The 26,078-nt window shown below is 37.4% G+C and overlaps 1 protein-coding gene and 1 long non-coding RNA gene across 2 annotated transcripts in view; one reads left to right on the plus strand and one right to left on the minus strand.

Annotated features, from left to right (window-relative positions):
- The window catches only part of LOC141136480 (uncharacterized), a 68,681-nt gene extending 66,119 nt beyond the window's left edge, over positions 1-2,562 (plus strand). The window contains exon 3 of the long non-coding RNA XR_012243670.1: positions 2,359-2,562. This is a non-coding gene — a long non-coding RNA (uncharacterized lncRNA). The remainder of the gene's footprint in view (positions 1-2,358) is intronic.
- The window catches only part of ARB2A (ARB2 cotranscriptional regulator A), a 908,279-nt gene that overhangs the window by 15,931 nt on the left and 866,270 nt on the right, over positions 1-26,078 (minus strand). The window lies entirely within an intron of this gene.

Here is a 26,078-nt window from a genome sequence, read left to right on the forward strand (position 1 = left end):
TAAAAAAAAAAATCACTGAAACACTAACTGGATATTGTCAAAAAAATAATTTACAGTCATCACTAAAGAATTTTAGATTTTTTTTTAAGCAGATTCCTACCTCCTAATCTGATTGTTATTCTGAGCAGAAAGTGGACATTTTTCAGTAATTTTGGAAAAATTTGAAATAGAAAAAAAAAGAAAAAGAAAATGGATGCATATAAACATTACAATTATTAGAAGTAATATTTCATTATTCTGATCAAATACAAGACGTTACTTGCTATTCATTACGAGTAGCATTATGTGTACAATATCTTCAGTGTAAAGAAAGCCATACAAGCAGCAGCTTTGGATAATTTTTTCATTTATTCATAAAATGTATATTTGAGTATTGTTTTTGTGACACATCCTTTGGATTTTTTTTATCTGACAGCAACTGGATTCACAAATGCAATGAAAATTGATTACCTTACAATAAATTACCTTTTTTTTTTCTAGTTTGTGATTCTAGCTCTATAAAACGATGAATTAAGCAGCACTGCACAAAATACTACCCCATTTAAAAATGTTTGCTCTACACAGCAAAGGTGGGTAACTTTCAAAAGTTAAAGTACATGTGACACCTAACATTTTCCAGGATTACATATATACACCAAAAAAAATGTGCTATTTCCCCAGGATTAACAGCACCATGTTGCTGTTGTAGTAACCCCATCCACTGTTCCTCCACATGCTCTTGATGAAGAACACAGAAGATGGCAGACAGTTTACACCCACAACAAAAGTAAAAAAAAAAAAAAAAACACTTCCACATTGTATCAGTAAAAGCATATTTTATCCTAATTTCTTAAAATGAACACAGCTTTTATAATAAACACTTTTATAAACGTTACTACAGAAGAGAGCAAAACGGGAAGGGGAAATTATTAAGTGTCAAAGGGTAACAGTTAACAAGGGCAGGCTGCATAAAGAATAAGGGTTATGCAAGTCACCTTGTTAAGGTTGAGTGTGTATTGGTTATGAACTTTAGTTCACTGAATGTAATGTAAGATATCATATCTAGTTCTTCAGCCAAAAATGGAAGTTTGATGAGATTTAAAGAGCGCAAAGTATAAGCAGGACAACGTTTGAGAGCACCAAGTGCGATGACTAAGGCTTCATGAGGAAAAATACATTTTCCAGATAATGTTTGTGCGTGATGAAAAAAAAGAATTCAACTTCATCCAGCAAAACGGCATCCAGTGCTGTACACCCACATTAAAAAAACTCTACATCTTACCAGAGCATGTAGAACCTCAGGCTATAAGTGGTCAATTGTGCTTAATAGCTGAGGAAGGTATCCACCCAGATTAAGCCAAACAATCAGCCCAGCTTTCCACATGAGATCTCATCCATTTTTCAGGTACAGCGTGTCAAGTGTATGGACATACATAGAACGCCTCCAACAGTGTAGTAAAATATGGCCAATTTAATTTAAAAAGGATTAAAAAACACAAGGTATTATGAATCAAGGACCCTTAGACCCTGATGTCACGTATGACAAAACATGTAGGGAGGTCAGGACACATGGCCACCATCTTGGTTACTGTCTTGCTCTAAGGACTGTATGAAGCAGGATTCTTATTTGGTATACAGAGCACTCTTTTATTCATAATGCCATATGTTTTCAATACTTTTTAAAATAAAATTGGCTATATTTTACTACACTATTGGAGACTTTTGTTTCTGTGTCTAATGTCTATATACTTGGTATGCTGTGCTTTGAAAGTGGAGGAGATCTCATTTGGAGAGCTGGGCTAATTGTTTGGCTTGACCTGGGTGGATACCTTTGTCATTTATTAAATGCATTTGAGCATCTATAGCCTGAAGGTCAACATGCTCTGGTAAGCTGTAGAATTTTTTAATGTGGGTGTACAACACCAGATTTTTCTGGTTTAAGTTGAACTATTTTTCTTTTTTATCCTGCACAAAAATCATCTGGAAAATGTATTTTTTCTTGTGAAATTTGATGACACATTATTAACCTCCTACTGTCTGGGTGGTTGTTGCACGTATGTTTTTCACATAATTTATTTGTATATTGTGAGAATATTACAATGTATTTCTGTATGTTTATGTTGCAGATCAGCACTAGATTAAGTGTATCACAATTTTTTGCACTGTTTATTTCCCCTTACTAGCGCTACACTTTTGTACACATTTATTATTACTGGGTATCAAAGTACAGTGTTAGCAGCTCTGGAGGTTTTTTATTGCATGTGTGGATTCATTTATACATAGATGAGGCTTGCCAATTTTATCACAGCATTTTCTATTAATGTAAATTAACATAAAGGGTAATCACCTAACTTCTCTTAACTTTTTTTTTTTTTTTAGCTTTGGTTAGAGTGGGCAAAGGCTTTCTGTTTCTTCCTAATTCTACGACACCTATTCCATTGATTCTCCTTTAGAGAAGTTCTACATTTATTTCTCTGCAGAAGAGGACAAAGAAACATAAAAAAAAGCTAGAGATTGTTTTTAATGTGTGTCATCATCCATGTGTAATAGAGAAAATAAAAAAATGCAAATTTAACAGCAGACCGCAATTGTTGCTTGTGTATACCTTTAGTTTTGAAAAAAAATGCTTTCTGCACATCTTGGGAGCCCCTGAGTCTTGCCAGAGGCCCAGGCGCAATTTGACATGATATTCAAGTCAAATGTCTAGCATATTTCACCTAAATTCCACAAACCAAGACTGCACCTCACCATTAGCTACTGAAGTATTTCTATTAGTTGTTTGTGTTGTCCATAAATGATAGTATTTGAAATGCAAGTTCAGCATTATGACAATTATAGTGTAAGCAGCACATTCATCTGATCAGGTAGGAGCTCCTGGGAAACAATTTAAAGGACAACTGTTGGAGAAGAGGCGGTAGTAGAGTATATTGTGTGGCCATTCTGAGACTCAGGATTACCAGATCACAGGAGACTTTCACTTAGATATTAGGACGACGGGCTCTGAAAGTGTTCCAAAGTTTTCCAAAAGTAGTGTAATGGCAAAGTAATTCCAAATTAGTGTAATGGCAGAACGGGGGGAAAGAGATAGTAATAATTTAAACATTATAATCACCACCTCTCTACCTTGCTTAGAATGAGCATAAAATGTTATGCCCTCATGAATATATAAACATATGAAAAGTAGACTAAGTAGGCACACCTACAAATCCAGCATGTTAGGCACTGAGGAAATCTTTTTTTAATCAAAATAAGAATGCTACCCTGAAAGTGTGAGAGATCATACAGATTGGATATGTACCGCTGGATGAATATTACGTAGTGCAGACACAAAGTGATCCAGCCAATAAAAGTAAAGCAACTGCTTTTCGTTGTGTAATGTTGCCATTTACCTCTTTGTGCATTAGAAATCACACAACATAAGGAGCTGCTGAGGCTGTGGGTATCACCACACTCTCTGGATGGCATCTGGCTTGTGAACACCACTCAGCAGCAGGGCCTGTCCCAGGAAGGCTGAGTACAGTATGTCACAGCCTCAGCTGCTCACAGGCACAGCTATTCATTCCCCTTCTGCTCTGAGATATCTCATACACAGAATAGCCGAGTGTTATTTTCAATTAAATATCTGACTTCGATCTGAATATGTGGCATTTATACTTTACCCGCAGAAAGAGTAGACTATAATCCAGGACACAGCAGTATAAATGGGTTAAACAGTATGAGCATACACTGCTCGTAGAGACAATATGCTGAGCCAGAATCCCCACCTGCTTTGTCAGTTACAGCAAATATATTCAAAAGGGGTGGCAGGTCATAGGTCTTTAAAGCATGTGACTTTGCTCCTTAGTCTCCTGCAGACAGACTAGTGTCTGAACCTGCTTTCCCTGTGCATATGAAATAGTAGGGCTTATATTCATCCTCTGTGGGTGCTGTGTGCACCAGTTTTTCCCTGTGGATACAAAGAACCTGCTTGATATGTCAGCGTATCAAGGACGAGTCTTCATTAGTGGGAGAAGTTCCCTTAGCCCAGAATGTCAATCATGAATGGCCTGTGTATTATCAGAGAGTGAGAGTAAGAGACTGAAGTCCACAGTACGGAGGGAAGGACTGCCCTGAAATGCTGTAAATTAAGAAAAATGATCCCAGATTGGCACTCATGTGAATCATTGCATATGTTTCATACCACAACACTGTTAATGTTAATTCTTTACTCTGTAATAGTAGGTCATTGCTATGGTTACTCTACAATGGTGCAACACTTTTCTTTCCCTTCAGCTATTCGCTCAGTCCTGGTAACCACATTTGTTGCCTAGCAACAGTTTTGTGACAGTATCACAATCTGGGAGAACAACAATGAAGACGTTTTTGCAGCTGAACGAGGTGGAAATGGGAAAAAATGAGGCCAAAACACACAAGACAACACAATTGGAGGGTTCACAAATGTAAGTGGGCTGGTCATGGTCCACACGAGACAGATAAAGCATGATAAAATAGACTTCAGAACATGTGCTTAGGGATACTAATGGATAAAATTACTATATCTATCAGAATGTTACCAATGTCATGTAATATTATATATATATACATAATATATATATATATATATATATATATATATATATATATATATATATATATATATATATATATATATATATATATACATACATATACACAAACACCAATGTCCCAAGTGGTAGTTTATTTTCCAGTGCCACTGAAACTTGCATCATTTGCGGTTTTATTCTTCTTTTTGTTTTGTTTTTTAGTTTAATGATTTTTCAGAAAAAAACCTATGTACCATGAGATTTTGTACCAAGGGAAGAATTCAAATAATACAAATCAAGAAGACAAATTCCAACATTTATTTTCTGTTGAGTTCATCTATTTTGTGTATTTCCAATCAATAATATTAACAAATGTTAAATGTGGAACCTTACCAACTAAAAAAATACTGTATATGGTTGACCACAGACAGACAGCTTTTAAAATTGAACTACCACCCATGGCTGCACCGAATTTTCCTTGGATAACACATTTTAAAAATGTGTGCGTGGTAAATGAATGTGTTACTGCCATCTAGGAAAAACGGAGGCTCAGCTGCAAAGATTTCAGCAGGCTATTTTTTTTAAATGAAAAATATATGACCTTATTGCTTACAAATATTCATTATGTGATATTTTTTAGCTCCTACACATGAGATCCCCAACCTATAAAGAAATTAAAGGGACTGTGACCAACGATACATCTTTAAGATGTTACATTTTTATTGAATATCATGTAAAGTTGGTAACTTTGGCTTGGCTTTATGCTTACAAGGGAAATCTTCCAATAAGGATGCCTTCTGTTGATAACAATGTCAATGAGTTTTTACACTTATGCCGCGTACACACGATCGCACATTGATCGGACATTCAGACAACAAAATCCATGGATTTTTTTCAGACGGATGTTGGCTCAAACTTGTCTTGCATACACACGGTCGCACAAAGCTTGTCGGAAATTCCGATTGCCAAGAACGCGGTGACGTACAACACGTAAGACGAGCCGAGAAAAAGGAAGTTTAATAGCCAGTGCAGCTCTTCTGCTTGATTCCAGATCTCAAATTTTGTGTGACAGAAATTCCAATGGAAAATGTCTGATGGAGCCTACACACGGTCGGAATTTCCGACGAAAAAAGCTCACATCGAACATTTTCTATCGGAAAATACAACCATGTGTACGGGGCATTATAGTGGCATAGAGGTGCAGATATTGGTCTATCCTTGCAAGGATCAACAAAATTCTGGGGTTTGTCATGATCTTCACAATGCAAATGGTTCTTTTGGTCCTCTGACATTCAATAGAAAACTCTCCATATGATAACCCCTGAATGCCTGAAATACTGGTTACTTTTACATAGGTGGGTACCTATATGGCATTGGTTGCAAGCAATGCTCAAAATTAGGATTATTGATTGTAATTATCGGGTTTTCTACAGCCACCTCATAAGCTAAATAGGAACGATCTTCAAAGCCCAACATTACCACCAACTTGAGAACAAGACTGAATGTGAAAAGCAAAAGGTCATAACTGGAGAACAAAGGCGAGTGGAAGCTTTGTGACACTTGCATATACTGTAGGCTCACTGACCAATGACTGCATTTTAACAGTTTTGTACAACAATGAGGTAGTGTATGATAGGTTAAACAACCACAACAGGTAGTCTGGGGCATCACCATCAGGAGTAATCCAAATATATCAAGTCTGAATTTTTCACTGATATTTGTTCTGTTCTCAAGTGTCAATGGACTGTTAAGGGCAGGATTCTTTTTAACACATACTGTATGTTATAAATGTGTAAAAATGAAGACATGCTTTTCAACAGCCTATCAGTTTCCTACTTAATCACTTCCATCCATTGGATAAACAAATTAGTCCTTCTGATCTCCCATAACACTGATATAAAATATAAAGCCCCGTACACACTATCAGATTTTCCGACAACAAATGTTGGACATGAGCTTGTTGGCGGAAAGTACGACCGTGTGTATGCTCCATCGAACATTTGTTGTCGGATTTTCCGCCAACAAATGTTGGCTACTAGGTTCTCAAATTTTCCACCAACAAATGTTTGTTGTCGGACTTTCCGATCGTGTGTACACATGTCCGTCGGACAAAAGTCCATGCATGCTCGGAATCAAGTACGAGCTGGAGATATAACTAGCGTTTGTAATGGAGACATCACGTACGGCTTGTATGTCACTACATTCGTAATTGTTGGCCAACATTTGTGTGACCGTGTGTATGCAAGACAAGTTGGAGGATGTTGAAGGATGTTGGCTCCAAGACAAGTTGGAGCCAACATCCTTCAAACAAAAATCCACAGTTTTGTTGTCGGAAAGTCCGATCGTGTGTACGGGGCATTATAGTGTAAAAAAAAAACAAAAAACGTAATATGCTATATGAACTTAATATGCTATATACATCCACCTTACTACATTTGTTTCCCCACAGAGCTTTCCTGAATAAGCATTTCATTAGGCTTTACTTGAATTTTATCTTCACACTTTCAACATACACATTTCATATGCATACCATTAGCAAGGCAATCGCAATACAATTACATACTTTAAACTAACATAACTCTGATCACCCTATAAGAATTACATACAATAAGATATACATGCACTCTAATCAGCTAGGTTACTTCTCTGGCCTTTCACATGCAAGACAGACAAGGAGTCTAAGGAATGTGCAGTTCTGCTGTTTGGTGAACTGATTTTTTAACACAATTATAGGAACTTTTGTAAAGCAACACCATCTTTTACAACACTATAAAATGACTTATAAGTATAGAAGAGTTCAAGGCAGCATGATCAAATGAGTAATGCTGGGTACAAATACTTTTATAAAAAAAATAAAATTTACTCGCCTGCACAATTTTTTGCAATGACCTAGATATAGGCGATGTTTTTTGAGAAGAATGATTACCAAATATAGATCTGCCCCAAGCTCTAGTGATGGGAACTTGCAGGACATTCTCTATGTTGCACCTCCCTTTACTTGTCTAAGTTTGCACTCTACCTACACCCTGCTCATCACATCAGTTCTTCCTACTCCAGGAGCCAGCCATGCCAAAGAACGGTTATGGTTGTTTGAGTCCAGCCTGCCATGTGCAGATTTAGAATCAAACTCCCAAAACAGGCCATGCAGCACCAAGTTCCAAAGCAGGCAATGCAATAAAGGCATCGCTGAACACCAATGAATTTAACTTTTATTACAAAGGTTTCAAAATCTGTTAACCACATTTACCAAATGACAATCAAGTCTTTAATTCTTCAATTTATTCAATAAATCCCTACATTTAAAACAGCTTAATATACTACATATTATGACAAAACAAGCATATTTTTGAGGGAAAGAGAAGCAAAAGCCATAAAATAATACCTTAGAGTTACATACATATACAACTCACTGCAACTAGGCAGGTGTCAGCTCTTATTTTCTAATTAGCACTAGAAAAATTATAACTGGGCATCTGATTAGGAAACTGACCCTGAGGGTGAAGGAAAATGTCTGTTATGCAAAGAAAAAACAAATCAGGTTCTTCGTGTCAACTTTTCATTCAGCCAAGTGACAGCAGAAAAAAGGATTGCTTTTTGTAGTGTTTTGTTCCACATTTTATAAATCCATTAGTTTTAAAGGATGAGTATACTGTATTTTCACTGAACACATATCTTTGCAGAGGTGATATGCAAGCACAATCACATGTTGATGTAATTATCCAAGTAATTTTTTTTATATTTATAAATCTGCAGCTTTCATTAAAATAACACTTGGTGATACTGCAAAGATCTTTGTACAGACGCTTTCTGTTATATGGTCACAATTCTCGGTTTGTGCCTCCCATCTGTGTTGTTACCCTGGCTTCCGATGGGGACTACAGGTGGATGTTTCAACATACACATTTTACAGACATGGTTCGCTGCTGTCACCAAACTGTTAAAACCTGCTCTGAGAAAAGCTATGCAATACTGAGATGAAAGGATGAAAATAGGCTAAAAAAAATTTCCTTAAATTAACAATTGTTTATGCTACAAATTGCATTAGTAAACTAAATGTCATATAGTTAGTGTTTGCAACTACTTTAAAAAAAATTTGGATGTGACTATAGAAATTTGTATATTAGCCAATAGAGCTCTGTATCGCTCAGTAACTGTCAAGCCACACTGCTTATTAACTGCTAAGTTATAATGGGGAAAATAATTAACTGATTCCCTGCAGATTTTGCAAGTCTGCCCACTTACAAAGAAATGAAGGGTCTACAATTTTTATCATCGGTGTATTTTAAATGATAGAGACAAAATATCAACCAAAAAGCCAGAAAAAACCCATGATACAAATGTTATGAATTGAGTTGCAGTTCAGTGAGTAAAATAAGTATTTGATCCCCAAGCAAACACAACTTAGTACTTGGTGGAGAAACCCTTGTTGGCAAGCACAGAGGTAAAATGCACACATCTCAGGGATTTTGGTTCACTCTTCTTCTACAGATCTTCTCTAAATCCTTAAGGTTTCTTGGCTGTCGCTTGACAACTTAAAGTTTCAGCTCCCTTCATACATTTTATATAGGATTAAAGTCTGGAGACTGGCAAGGCCACAACATGACCTTAATGTGCTTCTTCTTGAGCCACTAATTTGTTTCCTTGGTGGTATATTTTGGGTCGTTGTCAAACTGGAAGACCCATCCATGGCCCATCTTCAGTGTTCTGGCTGAAGGAAGAAGGTTCTCATCCAAGATTTTACAAAACATGGTACCGTCCATTGGCCCCTCAATGTGGCAAAGTCATCCTGTACCTTTAGCAGTGAAACAGCCCCAAAGCATAAGGTTTCCACTTCAGTGCTTGACTGTAGGGATGGTGTTCTTAGAGTCATAGTCAGCATTTTTCTTCTTTCAAACACAGCGAGTTGAGTTAATGCCAAAGAGCTCCATTTTGGTCTCATCTGACCCCAGCACTTTCTCCCAATCCTTCTCTGAATCATTTAAATGATTCAGAGAATGAGATCATTCACAAGCTCCTCCCATGTAGTTCTGGGCTGATCTCTCACTTTTCTCATGATCATCCTTACCCCATGAGGTGAAATCTTGCATGGAGCTCCAGACCAAGGGCAATTCATGGTTATTTTTCTACTTCTTCAGTTTGCGAATAATTGCTCCAACAGTTGTCTCCTCACCAAGCTTCTTGCTGATGGTCTTGTAGCCCCCATTCCAGCCTTGTGCAGGTCTACAATCTTGTCCCAGGCATCCTTTTGACAGCTCTTTGGTCTTGCCCATGATGGTGAGGTTTAAATGGAAGAAAGATTCTGTGGACAGGTGTCTTTTATACACATAAGAAGTTGTCATTAGGAGCACCTTAAATTGACAGGACTAATCTGTGTATCACATCAGCATATACTGTAACCAGTCTGTGGGAGCCAGAATTATTATTGGTTGATAGGGGGTCAAATAATTATTTTACTCACTGAACTGCAACTCAGTTTAGAACATTTGTATCATGTGTTTTTTGGAATTCTTGGTTGATATTCTGTCTTTATCATTTAAAATACACCTATAATAAAAAAAATTATAGACCCTTCCTTTCTTTGTAAGTGGGCAAAGTTAAAAAATCTGCAGGGGATCAAATAATTATTTTTCCCACTGTATCAGCCACAGAGGGCTTTGTGTTCAGTGAGTCAGGAGACATGCAGATTTGCCTAGTGAAAAGGAACATTAAAGCGGGGTTCCACCCAAATTTTGAACAATATTTGTATGTATTCTCTTCCTTGCCTAGATGCTGACATGCCGTTTAAAAAAATTTAAATCGCCGTAATTACCTTTTATTTTTCTATTCTTCTTTGCACTTCCTGGTTCTCCTCCCGTGGGAGTAGGCGTGTTTCTAGCCTCTCCCAGACTCCTGGGAGCTAGTCTCAGGCTTCCCAGGATGCCACTGAGCATGTGCGGGAACGAGCAGTGAATGCTGAGAGCACAGCATTCACCACATCCAGGAAATAAATGCTTGTGGGCTTCAAATGCCCACAATGAAGATGGAAACCGCCTGCAGTGAATATTATAAGTTATTCTTTCCGACGAAATCTGACAGAGGCGGACATATTACACACAATATGTGAGTATGTAATGCTGAGAAGAAAAGTTTGTGAATGAACTTAAAAAAAAAAAAAAAACGATAGATGGGTGGACCCCCGCTTTAAAGAACAACTGCTGTGTGACACTGCAAAGTACAAAGCAGGGCCTGAGTGTGTAATGAGCAAACATGACTTACACCATGTACATAAATAAAAATTGATAAAAAATGTATATTCCTGCTTGTATAGTTAGTACTAACTAGTCAATGTTAACATAAAATCTATTACAATAGGTAATGACACACCATGCCTGAAAATTAATCATGTATTACACCAATAAGCAATTACATACATTATGCTGTTATCAAGCTTTCGTTAAACCTTAGTGTATCAGAACTGCTTGGCCCACAGAATAAGGGGGTAGATTTCCAAAAGCTTGTCCTGAAAAATAAACTTTTTTTGCAAAGAAAAAAGTAGCAGAAACAGTACTCAACTGTAACGTTATCGAGCAAAATGTAATCAGTAGGCTTTTTGCATACATTAATCTGCATTAATATGAACTAAAACAAAGGTACGCACAGGTTCATTAATTAGAGGTTAATAAAACTATTACTAGTTTTATTAAAACTATTATTTTTGATAAAATCATTGTTTATTTAAGTCAAAAGTTCTGGAGCAATTTTCCCTATAATTTTAAGAGATTATTGGTCTTACAAAAGTTCCCTTCTTCAAAAAGTTCCAAGTATTCTATTAAAAGATATATTTGCAATCTAAGGAATTTAAAGTATACATAATCAACTGTCAACTGTACTTTATTCATTATCAGATTACTGTCTAAGTACTGCTGGCTGTATTTTCAATAAAGATTCTATAAAATAATACACATATTGATAGAATGAGACAAATACTTGAATGTTCAGAATGTCAGCGTTAAAAGCTGTATTCCACAGATTACCCAAATATTGTCTGGCAGCCGTTCCCTGGAGAGACTGCTCTAAAAGGTGAGAAGGTACTTCACTCTTAATGTTCATTATCCACAGCCTCTAAAGCCTCCAATTGCGATGATGGTTTCTGGATGTGGTGATCTGGGAATAGCGCTGAGAAGACCAACCGCTCTCTTAAGGGTCACCAAACCGCTTTTAAATGCTAATGATTTTTAGTCACTCCTGCCGAGAGCCAGATTTAAACCTCTGACCTTAGGGTGAGAGGCTATGTATCTCAATGCCAGTCTCCAGATCAAGCCATCTATCCTTCAAGACTTGACTAGATGAGATAGTAGTGTATTTAACAAGCAATGACATGACAATGCACACATACTCATTTAACACTAATGCATTTCTTAACCTTGCTGTACATTTACAGTACTACTGCTCTGAACCCGTACCTAACTGAATTTACGCTTCATTGCTGAATTGATAACTACTTACATACAGCACATGGGGTAATCATTACAAGGCATAGAGCAATATTCAATAGCTTTGAGCAACCAATAAGAACACATCTTTCACCAACAATTTGGGTCCACGAAACAACAGATATTTTATATTTTGATGCCAAGGGTTACTATAAATCATAGGTATTTGAACTATATGATGAAATTAGGGTAATTTTTAGCACAACATAGACACTAAAACAATAGAAAAAGTGCCACCAGTCAATAGCACCTATTTCTGTAAACCAATGTCAAATGAATGCTCCATTACCTCCAGCCGGGCATTTGCAACAAGATATATAGCATTTAATATGATTTCACCACTTACATAATGGTAAAAAAAAGGCTGTAATTTCACAAACAAAAACTGGTTATTTAAGCTAAATTTTTCTCCCTGTTCTAGAGTTTAGTAAATTATAAAAGGTTTGAAAAAAGATTTGTTGTCTAAAACAATCTAGGAGCCGCCTGTAATGTCACTAGACCAATTTATCACATTCTTTCTTTCTAATGCTGTCACTCATTCAGTCAGTCTACAATTCGGATACAAAAAAGACATTGGTTCTCCACACTGAATTTACATTGATGTGGCATTTAGTGACCCTGGGTTTATTAGAGTGACCTCACTGTGGTTTGCACTGATGCACACTGCTGAAAAAGGCAGACAAGAGAGACATGTTATTTTATGGACATGGCTCACTGCTGTGGGTCAAGTATACCAGTTGTGCAATCATCAAGTTAATAACCTTCAAACAGACATCTGTATTCACTGATGCCCCAGAAGTAATGCTCTCTCTTCCACGTCAGGAAATGTTATTTATAATTTACAGCCAATCTTGACTAAAGTTACTCCCAACATGGGGAATGTGGAAATACACATCACCTTTCTGCCTCTTGAAATTTGACTAATTATATGACTACATCTATATCCCCTTTCTCTAACGTTTGATTGAATTTTTAGGATGTCAACAAAAATTAGATAATTCGACTTAGCCTGTACTGTGATATGGATGTTACTAGCTATCAAAAATGCAAGTTATTTGGCTATCTTGCTATGGCGTCTGTACTTTCTGAACGGCTGACCCAGAACACTAATTTTATTATGACTTCATTTGGAATAACTGAAGAATTAAGCAACACTAACTTTCAAGGTACCTAGTCCCTGAAAGAGTTAATACATTTTATTGATTAAGTACATCTACACGTATCTTATATGATCATAAGAATGTTTTTTTATCATCAGGCATGCATGTTGTTTTGTAACCAAAATAAACTTTTGGTTGTAGCTGAAGTCTAGACAAGAAGTTAAATACACAGTTGTAAAATACATATATGTAGATTGCGTTACCTGCCCTGTCCTTACACAGGTCCTGGTCTGCCTACAGAGTGTACTGCTGTTAAATAATACAGTCTGGTGTATCACCCATCCTAGCCACTGTTTGGGAAACGAAGGAGCTCTCCCCTCCCTTAACTATGTTCAGATTTCAGTTTATGTTTTCAAAACCGGTTGCTTTTTTTTTTTTTTTTTTTTTCAGTACAGCTTTCAGTATTGCACCTTATTAGTAATTGTGACAGTGGGCAACAAATATTCACACCATAAAATGACCAGATTTATCAGTGTGGTACTTTTTTTCTATTCCTATACAGAGGGCAACAAAATAACAAAATGTCTGAAAATAAGAGTGAAGTTGTATTTTTTACATTCAGTGAAAGGGAACAGGTTTGTTTGATAATGCTATTATTAACCCAACTAACCTCTGTCATTGGAGAAGAGCTGGTTATTCAACTTTGGGAGGACACATGGCCAGTCTCCCTTTACAGGTTTTTATTTTTTATTAATTTTTACTGTGCCAGCTTTAAACTGCTGAAGCTATCAGGGTGCAATGCACAAACCTAAAGTACAAGGCTTTGCTTTATAAATAAGTGCTTTTTTTAAGTAGCGGTACCACTACTTTATAAGTGGATTGTGCTGAGAGTTTGACAGGAAGTCATAAATCTATTTTATTATTTATTTTTTTATTTTTTTATAAATATATAAAAGATAGAAAACATTCACCTTTTATATATTATATATAGGAATTTCTATTTCACTGCATAATTGAACTTACATTCATCTTGCTCACTGGCTAAAAAGGTTCTAAAGCCACAAGACAAGCATTGCAGCCTGGCAACTAATATTTCCACAAGATGATCCATCAATATATCTATTTCTTTTGGTGACTGGCTCTGCAAACCATTTAAGCTTATATATATATATATATATATATATATATATATATATATATATATATATATATATATATATATATCTTTTTTTTTTAGAATGTCCCCTCATTTCTGTAAATAATGCCAGCGCTATAAGGGAAGCCTGCAACTTTTTATTATATTATTACTCTGCAATAACATTGCTATTTTTGTCTGTCCCTGATTTCTTGTGGGGATAAGAAAAACACAAAGGAAAAACAAAAACATGAAATTCTCTCAGGCCAGAGCGCCTTTCCAGTTTATTAGCCATCTCAGTGTTCAACATTCAAGATGCCATTTTAGCTGTCTCTAGGAAGTCATAATATGAGATGACACAGATACTAGCCTGGCAGAATGAACAAAAGCAACTTGATATTAAATTAAGCTGTAATCTTGTCTTGGCTCAAGACATAGATTGTTCTGTGTTCACCTAAAAAGAATTGTTTTAAAATTGCAAATTCTGTAAATTAAAGTAATAGCTAAAAAAGTAAATGAAAGCAAAGTAGTACAGTGATTCAAGACTGGGAAAAGAAAAGATCATGTATACTATGAGCATAATAACCACTCAGATTCTACCATTTTTCCATTAGGGGTTACTAAATGCTTAAAGCTGAACTCTGGGCAGAAAAATACTCATATACGAGGGGAAGCCAATAAGTTCTTATCCTCACCATGATCTAGATGTGCTAGGGATCTGAAATTTTGCAGGTTTATAGGTGGATATCTTAGTAACATGCATGCCAATTGTTTTTGTAGGTTGTTGTGAATTATAGTTAGAGCCAAGAGAAATGGAGTAAGTGTCAATACCAAGCCGTGATTAAGTTCCTTCATCTTCAAGGGTAATCTGCCCAAATAATCCAAAGAGATGTCAGCTCTGTATGGAGAGGATTGTCCATCATATAAGACTGTCAAACTATGGAAGAGAAAATTCAAGTGTGGTCGCATAAATATACAGGCTGACCCAGGGGAAGGTCGTCCATCAACTGCCACAGAATCAGGTGTGATGGCGAAAGTTGAGCAGCTAGTTCTTGAAGATAGACGTGTGACTATTAATTTCTTAGCTAGGAAGGTGAACATTAGTAGGGGGTCAGTTTACAACATATTACATAACATCTTACATATGAGCAAACTTGCTGCACATTGGGTTCCCAGGTTACTGACACCTTTCCAAAAATAGCAATGAGTGGAATTTGCACAAAGCATTTTGGACCTGTACCAACTGTCACTTTTGTTCATGATTGTGGCTATGAATCTCTGCCCCATCTACCTTAATCATCTGACCTGGCACCTTCGAACTTCGTCCTGTTTCCAAACCTGAAGAAACATTTACAGGGAAGACATTTCACAATGATGAGGCAGTCATTACTGAAGTTGATAGCTGGTTTTCTTCCAAATCTGCATACTTCTACGCAGATGATATTAAAGGTCTGTTCCACAGATGTGAGACGTGTGTAACCACAGGAGGTGGATATGTAGAGAAGGAAGAGTCAGTGGACTAAATTTCAGATCCCCAGCACATCTGGATCTTGGCGAGGGTAAGAACTTACTGGCCTCCTCCCATAAATAATATTATTATTATACAGGATTTATATAGAGCCAACAGGTTACGCAGCACTTTACAGTATACAAGGGAGACCGTACAGTTACAATACAATAGAATACAAGAGGGTTAAGAGGGCCCTGCTCATAAGAGCTTACAACCTAATAGGGTGGGGAAAGTGGTACAAAAGGTCGTAACTGTGGGGAATTTGGGTGGAACTGCAGACCTGCCACCCCTTTTCCTGACTCCAGGATGGTTACCACTGTCACTTTTTAACCTTACCAGCTGTGGTTAAACAATGCAAGTCTACATAATATGTACGTGCAATTGATATTGTTAGACTAACTGAATGTTCTGTCATGACAACAATGTATGTATATTCTTATATGTCTATTTATAGAAGTAACTCTGTTCTACTAAAATACACCCCTGAAGAAGGAATGAATATATTTCTGAAAAGCATTGGGTGATCATGTTGCAATTAGTCTCGGTATATGTATCGTGACACCTATCAGGACATAATAGTACTTTAAGTTACATATTGCACATCTTGAGCATAGTGTATATGCATCCATTTATTCATAAGCTGCTTTTTCTGTTATATGTAATTTTCAATAAAATTTATACTGTGATTTTATATTGGTGTTAGTATCAAACATTTAATTATTGTTATACTACTCTACTTATCTACATAGCCTAAAAAGTCTCATTAGGGGGTTTCTGTGGGGAATGAGCTGATGGAAGTGATAAAAAATTACTTGTAGGCATGAAAGGCTTCCCTGAAAACATAATTTTTCAGGGTTTGCCTAAAGGCTGCCAAACTAGGAGATAGCCAGACAGATTGAGGCAGAGAGTTCCAGAGGATGGGAGAGGCTCTGGAGAAGTCCTGGAGAAGAGCATGGGAGGAGGAGATAAAGGGGCTTAAGATAATACATATATTCCTCAATAACCACGAAGTCTATACTGCGTGCACCAAATTGTCCTTTCAGACCCTTATAAAGATAGCAGTAACACAATCACTTAAGCTTGTGCAGAAAGCAGAGCTGTGATAGGGACCCAGCAGATCCACCCACTAGACTGCCTGTTGAAAACTTCAGGGAGGAGGATACAAGAACAGTCAACCTGCTCAAGGAGAAACAGTAGCAGTGACTAGTCTTTATTACAGGAAACTACTATGAAGAGGCAAAAATGCAAGTGTTTCATGGTCGGTTGCTTTACAGATCTGAAAATAATACAAAACATTATACCAATGAGCGTTTACATAAAGCAATGAAAGATGCTTCTCGATGATGAATTAGCCACTGTCCTTCAAAATATATGCACAAAGAAGATTCATCTGCACTGAATGTTTGATGAATGTCAGATTAACCACCAAGATTTACATATTAACCACTCGCCTTCGGGGATTTTTTTTTATTTTTCACATACATGATACTCCAAAAAATTAGTGACTCACATCTTAACAGCTGCCAGGAGGGCTGTCCCTCTACACTGGCTATCCCACAGAGTCCTGATCTCATTCTCAGCTTCCGGACTTTATTGCAGATGCTAGACATTGAATATCTCACAGCAAAAAATTGTGACACTCTAGAATTATAAAAGTTGGGCCCTTTGGGGCCAATCTATTTATGGTTCTCCACCACTTGCTATAAACTAACAATACGCTTCGAGCTTTAATCACCTAAACCGACACTGCTGTATATACCTGGTGTGTATTGTCTAATATTCTTTCTACCTTTTAATGGAAAGTCTTGGGGCAAGGCTGGTCTGGCCCTAAAACACATGTACTGCTTTGCCTTGCTATGCATCAATAATCATTTGATATACCGGATTTTGATATTTTTCTTGTATGAATATGTTTCCCTTTTCAGGTAAACTGTTTGTACTCTATTCTATGTTATAATTTGAAAATTCATTTAAAAAAATACAATAATAATAATTTCTAAAAAAATGCACACACACAACATTGTTAAATATGAGCTATGGTGGTAGAAATACTGCACTCATTTCAATGTTCACAGCAATTTCTAAAAGAAATGTGGAACAATCACTTTTTACATATGCGTGCCAGACCTATGTGTGAGTTTGCATGCAAGCACGGAGGTACAGGAATGCTTTTAATTTCTTTTATTTTCATTAAAAAAAATGTTTTTTTTTACACCTTTCACTTTTTTTTTCCATTTAACTTTATTGCTATCACAATGGGTGAAAAGGCCCCTTGTGGTAGCTTTGGGCAGTGACAGGTACTCTTTATTGAGACATCAGGGGTCTATTAGACCCTTAATAGCTCCCCTGCCTTCCAAAGCAACTGATCAAACACAGATTGTGTTTGATCACCTGCTTCTCTGGCTGTATTGGCTAGGGAATGACAGCACTGAAACTGAAGTTACAAAATTCTTGTAATTTCTAAATTAATTCATGACAGAGCAGATTGGGAAAAGCATGTTCCTCCATCTCCTCTGTGGGCAGCCAACCTGACCACTTACTGGTGGAATTGGAGAGCCTGGGAATGATGGTGGGAGGGGGGAAAAGCTGTAAAAGTGACCAAGCAGTTTTAAATTGGAAGGACAGAGAAAATGAAGGTAACATTGTCCAATGTTGCAAGAACAACATGTATTTTTTGAACTTGCTGAAAATGTTCTTGGTTTGAAAAAAAAAATAATGTTACCACTGCAAATAAGGACTGGTAAGTGGCAATATATTACATTTTGGTTCTTGGGTTTATCTATCCTTTAAAGGAAATATGTAGTAATAAGTCGAAACGCATTGGTTACTTAAGTGGATATATTTTTTGCAACGTATTGTCAATTGATAGTAGCATTGTGCAATATTTGACCGTTGTAACAGAACATGATTGCATACACCTGTAGCCAGAACTCATATTTTAATTCCTAATTCTATTTTTGTATTACTTTTGTCCAATAAAGATTTTACAATAATATAAACTATGCAAACCTCTTTGATTTGAAAACCTAGCTGCTAAAAAAACCCCTTGGGGGAATCTTTCAATTTTCTGGGGTGTGCAGCTCCTTTAAACTCTCTGACATGTGTTTTTCTATTTATGTAGTATTTTATTTACGCTGGCAGAGCTTAAGGGGTCACAATGGCGACCCTGTCCACGCTCCAGGGGGCCCATGCAGCCTCTCTGTCACATTAGATTTTACACTCGGGGTCGGCAACCTTACCCATCAATCGTGGGCAAGAATGCGTTCCTTCCTTGCTGACCCCCGAAACCTGGACAGGCGGGTGGCATTTACTGGAACCAATCCCCTCTATTTTCCTCCTGCAGCAGCTAAAAGCTGGCTTCTCCTCCACCCCTTCCTGCAGGCAGTCAGCTGCTACAGGATGAAAATGGAGGGGATTCCTAAAGACAGTTTAGATCCCTGATATTTCAACAAAGCCCCCCCAACAGGGCTGCAAAAAGATGTAAAAAATAATATAAAATAAAAATGAAAAAATGTAAATTGTAAGAAATAATTAAAAAAAAAAAACCTACTGTCACCATCCATTGCCCTACTGACACATCCACCGCTTTACTGACACCGTCCACTGCCCTACTGAGTGACATTGTCCACTTTTTTTTTAGGTAGGTCAAGTTTATATTTTTACAGTGACATTGGTTTTATTATATTTTTCTACATTTTCCTTAGTTAGACCTTGTTAGTCAATTTCTTAAAAATGTTTTACATTGTTTAGCTGGGGAAAAGTGTTACCGAGGCCCATCCCGGGCCCTCGAGGTTTCCGGTTTCACCTACACAAGATGATGGGGCAAGCCCTTTCCCCAGCGGTGCACTCTCTGCTCATCCCTCCTGCCAAGCCCAGTACAGCCCCCCTCCTTCCCCACCCTGCTCAACTGTACACATGAACACAAGGTGCGGGCAGGAAGGTAAAAGCAGTGGGCTGGCTTGTATGTGAATCTGGAAGTCAGAGGGCCCACCCACCTGGGGTGGTAGTGGGAAGTAGCAGTGGATCCCCAGGTGGTAGTGGAGGATACCACAGGTGGTAGTGAAAGCAGCCTAACATCGGTCTAACCCCCTAACATAGGCGGTCAGTAAAAAAGTGCTACTTTTACATTTTTGGTTAGTATAAAAGTACACCCTGACACTGGTAGTCAGTAAAAAAAATGTCACCAACACTTGTGGTCAGTGGGTGGGCACATGGCCTCCCAACACTGGTGGGTACTCCCAGGGAAAATAACAATTACGTTACGAGTCAGTGGAAAAAATGCCCAGTTACAAAGGTTGTCAATGGCAAGATTGTCCTCTTGCACTGATAGTGGGAAAAAAATGCTCTATTACAGTGGTGGTCCATGGGAAAAAAAGACCTTCACTGGTGGTTAGTTTCATTGGTGGTCAATGAGAATGATGTACACATACTGACAGCTAGAAGGATCATTGCAGTCAGTCGTTTAATGGTAAGATGGGAGGAGATGCAGGAGATCAATCTGTAGGTAGACTGCTTTGAGCATTTTGCTTTTGGTATGCCACCAAGTTACAGTTTTCAATTTAAGGGAAAATTAAAGCAAACAGGCTGTTCACCTTCAGCAACAGCTCTTTTTAGCTTTTATTTTCTCCTAATATTTCTGACCAGTTCCATCTTCGTGAATAATCACTAAGACCACACATTGCAACGTTAATATTATTATCTGAACAGTCAAATTGTTTGCCATCTGCTGCCTTTAACTATTTCACCATTTCAGCCACCTTTAAACTATCCATAGACATGAGATGCCAGTGGCTTGATCCAGTATTTTTTTCAGATTAGGAAACAACGTCATTCTCAATCCACTCGGTTCTTGGGGGAACAATCAATTGGGAATGTTGGAAAACTTCTGTTTATTGATAGACCTCTCTAAAGATAATCAGAACCAAGAGACATTTAATTCATAACCATTTATTGTGTTTTACCCTGCTTGACTCATAACCCAACCAACAACTGCATGTAAAACAATATCTATGTCTGTGTGTACATTGGTGTATATTAATGAACACTTATAGGAAAAGCACAGAAGCTGATAATATGAAGTAAAAGATAATTCATCTTATTCAACATGTAGGAATCGCAGCAGATTACAATCATACGGCCCAGCCCACTCAATGCCATATTGCTTGCACTCAAATCATTCTCCAACATTGTATGATGCCAAGATTCACAAACTTTGTTTACACATGAAATAACAATAGGGAAGATTTAGCAGCTTTAACACATTACTATTTAAGCCCAAGTAACCTGACAAAGAAGATGAAGCTTATTTGAATTGTATTTCAGTTCATAACACTTATTGTATTCTGTATGTAAAATATTTTATTAAGGAAAAAAATACAAAGAAGTAAAAGAAATGATATTCATGAATAACTCAAAGGACTGCTTTACATTTTATTTTAAGTGGCTTCTGTACTTATAACACAGAGAGAACAGAACACACTTGGCCATGCCATATGCACACGGATCAAGCCACTGAAAGCAGCAGAAGGAAGCGGAACCGTGCAGAATTGATACAGGAAGCAGAATGCCAGGAGACAAGGCTTTGCAACTTGTGTGCGACTGCCAGCCTTCATAAAGATGTACTTTACTGGTCTGAAATTATTGACAGCAATATCTTTTATTATTAACTCTTTCAGATTGCTGCAAAAGAATATGTAATTTTTTTAGGATAGAGTAACGCGAGGGTTGGGCTCCCTGTGAGGTTTGTGTTGTTGTCTGTACCCGTGTTAGATTTAATTCTATCTTTCCTGGTGACTATTGACACAGAGACAGAAAGAGGTTGATTTACTAAAACTGGAAAGTGCAAAATCTGGTGCAGCTCTGTATATAAACCAATCAGCTTCCAGTTTTTTTTTTCAAGACTTAATTGAACAAACTGAGGTTAGATCTGATTGGCTACCACAAACAGCTGGACCAGATTTTGCGCTCCCCAGTTTTACTAAATCAACCCCAAAGTGGCAGTGAATCCAAATTTTTGGAGTCTCCACCAGAGCAAAAAGTGGGGGGAAATGCTTCAATTTGGACACATTTCTATGGCAACTCTCTGAGATGAGAATACTGTTCACTAGAGAAAAGTCTCATTTTCTGTTGTCTCTCCAAGACAGGAAGTAAAGGCAAGTTTCTCAGCAGGATACAGCCAGGCAAATAAATCAATAAATAAAAAACGTGCTGGCGATAAAATGTACAATAAATGTGAATAATATTACTAACAGTGCAAACAAGTGCAATATATCCAGAGTAACAACCACAGGATGATGATGTAAAAACACAAATAAAAAAAGCCCATGCTAAGAAAACACAACAAATCAGCAGTGTGTTTTTACATCATCATCCTGTGATTAGTTACTACTGAGGATATTTTGGGCTTGTTTGTATGCATTAGCAATATTAATATTCACATTTATAGAACAGAACATGTTTAATTAATTTATTTATTTGATCAGTATATATACACCTTTGTGTGTGCAGCTTTGTTTGAGAACAAGTGTGCAAATTCTTTTTCAATTAATTATGCATTTTGGGAGACAAAAATGTAACTCAACATGGGTTTTAACCCTTCCTTACAAATGAAAAAAGTTTTTGGCTTTGCATACAGTTAGTTACCATCATTGTTGACCCCCTTCTGAAAATTTTAATTAACTGGCTGTTTCACTAGGGTTGATTTACTAAATACAAAAAGGCTGTTTACTTTGGGGGGGGGGGTTTAATTCTTCAGGGAATTTTTTTCTTCAGCTTAGTGAATGTGATAAAAATTCACTATGCAATCAAATAATGTGCAGAAAAAGAGAATATGGAAATATATATATTTTGCTTGCGTGTGACTGGATGACAGAAGTCAGCAGAGCTTCACCTCATTTACTAAGCTATGAGAAAACTCCCCTGAAAAGTGAACAGCCTATTTATAATTTTTTTAATCCACGGAAGACGTATGCAGAGATCTGGAAACACTAAGGAAGTAAAAAGTCTTTCTTTTCATAATTATTCCAGGTTAGTGGATTCCATATACAGAACCAGGAGATTCTGGTTGACAGCCAGGCAGCAAGAATTTTTTTTTAGAAGGGGAGATCAGTGGCAGTCCTTGTGTTTCTCCCAAGACAGGTTTCTTCATCCATTCATGCCTGTATTTGTTGCTGTCATTGTCTATCCCGGAATCATCCCTGTTCTGTAGTCATCAGCAGAGGATGATGAACTCCAAATTACATTTTGATAATCACTCCTGCTTGACACAAGTGTTGTGGTGGGTTCTTGGTGGGGTTTTTTTTGGGGGGGGCTATTCTTTCCTATTGTACCTAAGACTGTCTTTATTAAGAGACTAATTATTGAGTGAATTACCTAAAAAAAGAGAATGTAAGAAATAGATTTAACTGTGCCATATACCTGTGTACATTGTCCTTTCACTATTTTTTTGTTGCTGTCTGATGGGAGAGAACCACCAATGTTGTTCTACCCTTATTTCCTAAATAAAGTATTTCTAAAATGAAAACCAGCATTTTTTAAATTAACAAAATATAACAATAATTTATTATGAAATTCTATTAGTCACTTTGTTCAGTGGTTCCAAGATGATGTCCCTCTATGAATGAAGGAGAAAAAAAAGTTTTGATATGATGAATGCTGCTTGTTTATGAATGGTCTAAGGGCATTTTCGATGACTGTAGACTTCAGTGGGAGTACTACAAAGAGGAACTCCAGAAATCAAACTTAATTGAAAAATATTAATATTCACTTTGCCGAAAATATGAATCACTTCTCCAATGATAGACATCTAATGAAAGCTCTGATTACCCAACAAAGAGGTAGCTGTGTTTCAAACAAAATGACTAACAGGACCTCGTACCAAACCTAGTCACCTTTTTTCTCTATGTCCTCAGAATCACATATCTGTGTAGGTATCAAAGGAGGGGTAGCATCAGAAAAAGTTGCCCCCTCTGGCCACATGCATCTGAATTACGGACATTCTGAATGGCCATTGCTAAGCATTTACATCATTCCTTCTACCTTCATATCCTATCCTATCCTTCATATCCTATCATATCTTACCTTCTTCCTATCTTCCTTCATTCTGTCTGTTGTTTGCAATGGAAGTTAGGTAAAGAAATGTTTCACGGTGCATTTAAACTACTGTTATTTATTTTTCTAACTTCTTTGGAATGAAAAAATGAGCCAACAGTCAAATTAGGACCGGGTATCCTCACATGCTATACATACATCTCCACCAACATCCTAATGCCCCGTACACACGGTCGGATTTTCCGACGGAAAATGTGCAATCGGAGCGTGTTGTCGGAAATTCCGTCCGTGTGTGGGCTCCATCGGACTTTTTCCATCGGATTTTCCGACACACAAAGTTTGAGAGCAGGCTATAAAATTTTCCAACAAAATCCGTTGTCGGAATTTCCGATTGTGTGTACACAAATCCGACGTGCCACGCATGCTCAGAATAAATAAAGAGATGAAAGCTATTGGCCAAAAAGCTATAGTCCCAACGTACGTGTTTTACGTCACCACGTTCAGAATGATCGGATTTTCCGACAACTTTGTGTGACCGTGTGTATGCAAGACAAGTTTGAGCCAACATCCGTCGGAAAAAATTCTAGGATTTTGTTGTCGGAATGTCCGATCAATGTCTGACCGTGTGTACAGGGCATAAGTCATTACAGGAGGAGAACAGGGGAAGCTTCAACAAGAGAATGTTAGTAATTGATGGTTACATGCGTTTTAATACCACAAAAACATTTTTCCCCACAAAAGGAACTATAGGTCTATAGGTATTCTGAAATAAAATGAGTTGTGTTATGTAAGATCAGAATAGTGTTCACTGAAGTTTTTGCTTTACTTTGTACACTCTGATCAAGCTAGCAGCTCACAAAACAGGTGCAGTTTTTACCAATTTAGAATTTTAAGGTAAACTCCAGGTAAAACACAATGAGCAGTGAAAGACAAGCAGCAGACTGATGAGGTCATCCATCTGCTCACTCTGCTCTCTACTCCTACTTGTATGTTTCTTGTCAGCACATTTTAATGTAGTATGACTAACTGGCTCCCTCTGTTACCACTCCTCCTCACATTCTGAAGGTTATTGTACAGGAGGTTGCAAGAGGCTCACATGAAGTCATATTCAGATACTTACACTAGCTGCATTTAACCGGTTCAATACAGGGCATTTTCATCCCCTTCCTTCCCAGGCCAATTTTTAGTTTTCAGCGCTGTCGCACTTTAAGCGACAATTGCGCGGTCGTGCAACGTTGTACCCAAAAAAAAATTGACGTCCTTTTTTCCCCACAAATAGATCTTTCTTTTGGTGGTGTTTGATCACCTCTACGGTTTTTATTTTTTGCGCTATAAACAAAAGAAGAGCGACAATTTTGAAAAAAAACACAATATTTTTTACTTTTTGCTATAATAAATATCCCAATTTTTTTTTTAAAAAACAAATTTTTTCCTCAGTTTCGGCTGATACGTATTCTTCTACATATTTTTAATAAAAAAAAAAAAAAAAATCGCAATAAGCGTATATTGATTGGTTTGCGCAAAAGTTATAGCGTCTACAAAATACGGGATAGATTTATGGCATTTAAAAAAAAAAAATATTTATTTTTTTTTTTTTTACTAGTAATGGCGGCGATCGCGATTTTTTTTCGTGACTGCGACATTATGGCGGACACATCGGACACTTTTGACACCTTTTTGGGACCATTCACATTTATACAGCGACCAATGCTATAAAATTGCATTGATTACTGTGTAAATGTGACAGGCAGTGAAGGGGTTAACCACTAGGGGGACACAAGGGGTTAAATATGTTTCCTAAGGGAGTGATTCTAACTGTAGGGGGCGGAGACCGATCAGTGTTCCGCTGTACTGAGAACACAGATCGCTCTCCTCACAACTGACAGGACGTGGATCTCTGTGTTTACACACAGAGATCCACGGTCCGGCCCGGTTAACGGGCAATCGCGGGTGCCCGGCGAACATTGCGGCCGCTGGGCACACGCACCGGGTCCCGAGCAACGCGGCGGGCGCGCGCCCCCTAGACGGCCGGGAATCCCAGCCCGTCATATGACGTCCACCCAGGATGGGAGATCCCATCTGTGGACGTCATATTACTATGGCTGGGTAGGGAAGTGGTTAAAAAACACATTATTTCGTAAAAAAAACACAGAACTGCATTATTTTGTGTCCTTTTTTATCTTCATAAATGTAAGCTTTAAACTTTGCATAGACATAACAAAAAAGATGAGCAGAATGAGCACTATTACAGTAAAACGTGTTTTAAAAGGTAAAACACCAGCACACAAT

The sequence above is a fragment of the Aquarana catesbeiana genome, linkage group LG01 (assembly GCF_042186555.1).
Source record: "Aquarana catesbeiana isolate 2022-GZ linkage group LG01, ASM4218655v1, whole genome shotgun sequence".
Lineage (NCBI taxonomy): Eukaryota > Metazoa > Chordata > Amphibia > Anura > Ranidae > Aquarana > Aquarana catesbeiana.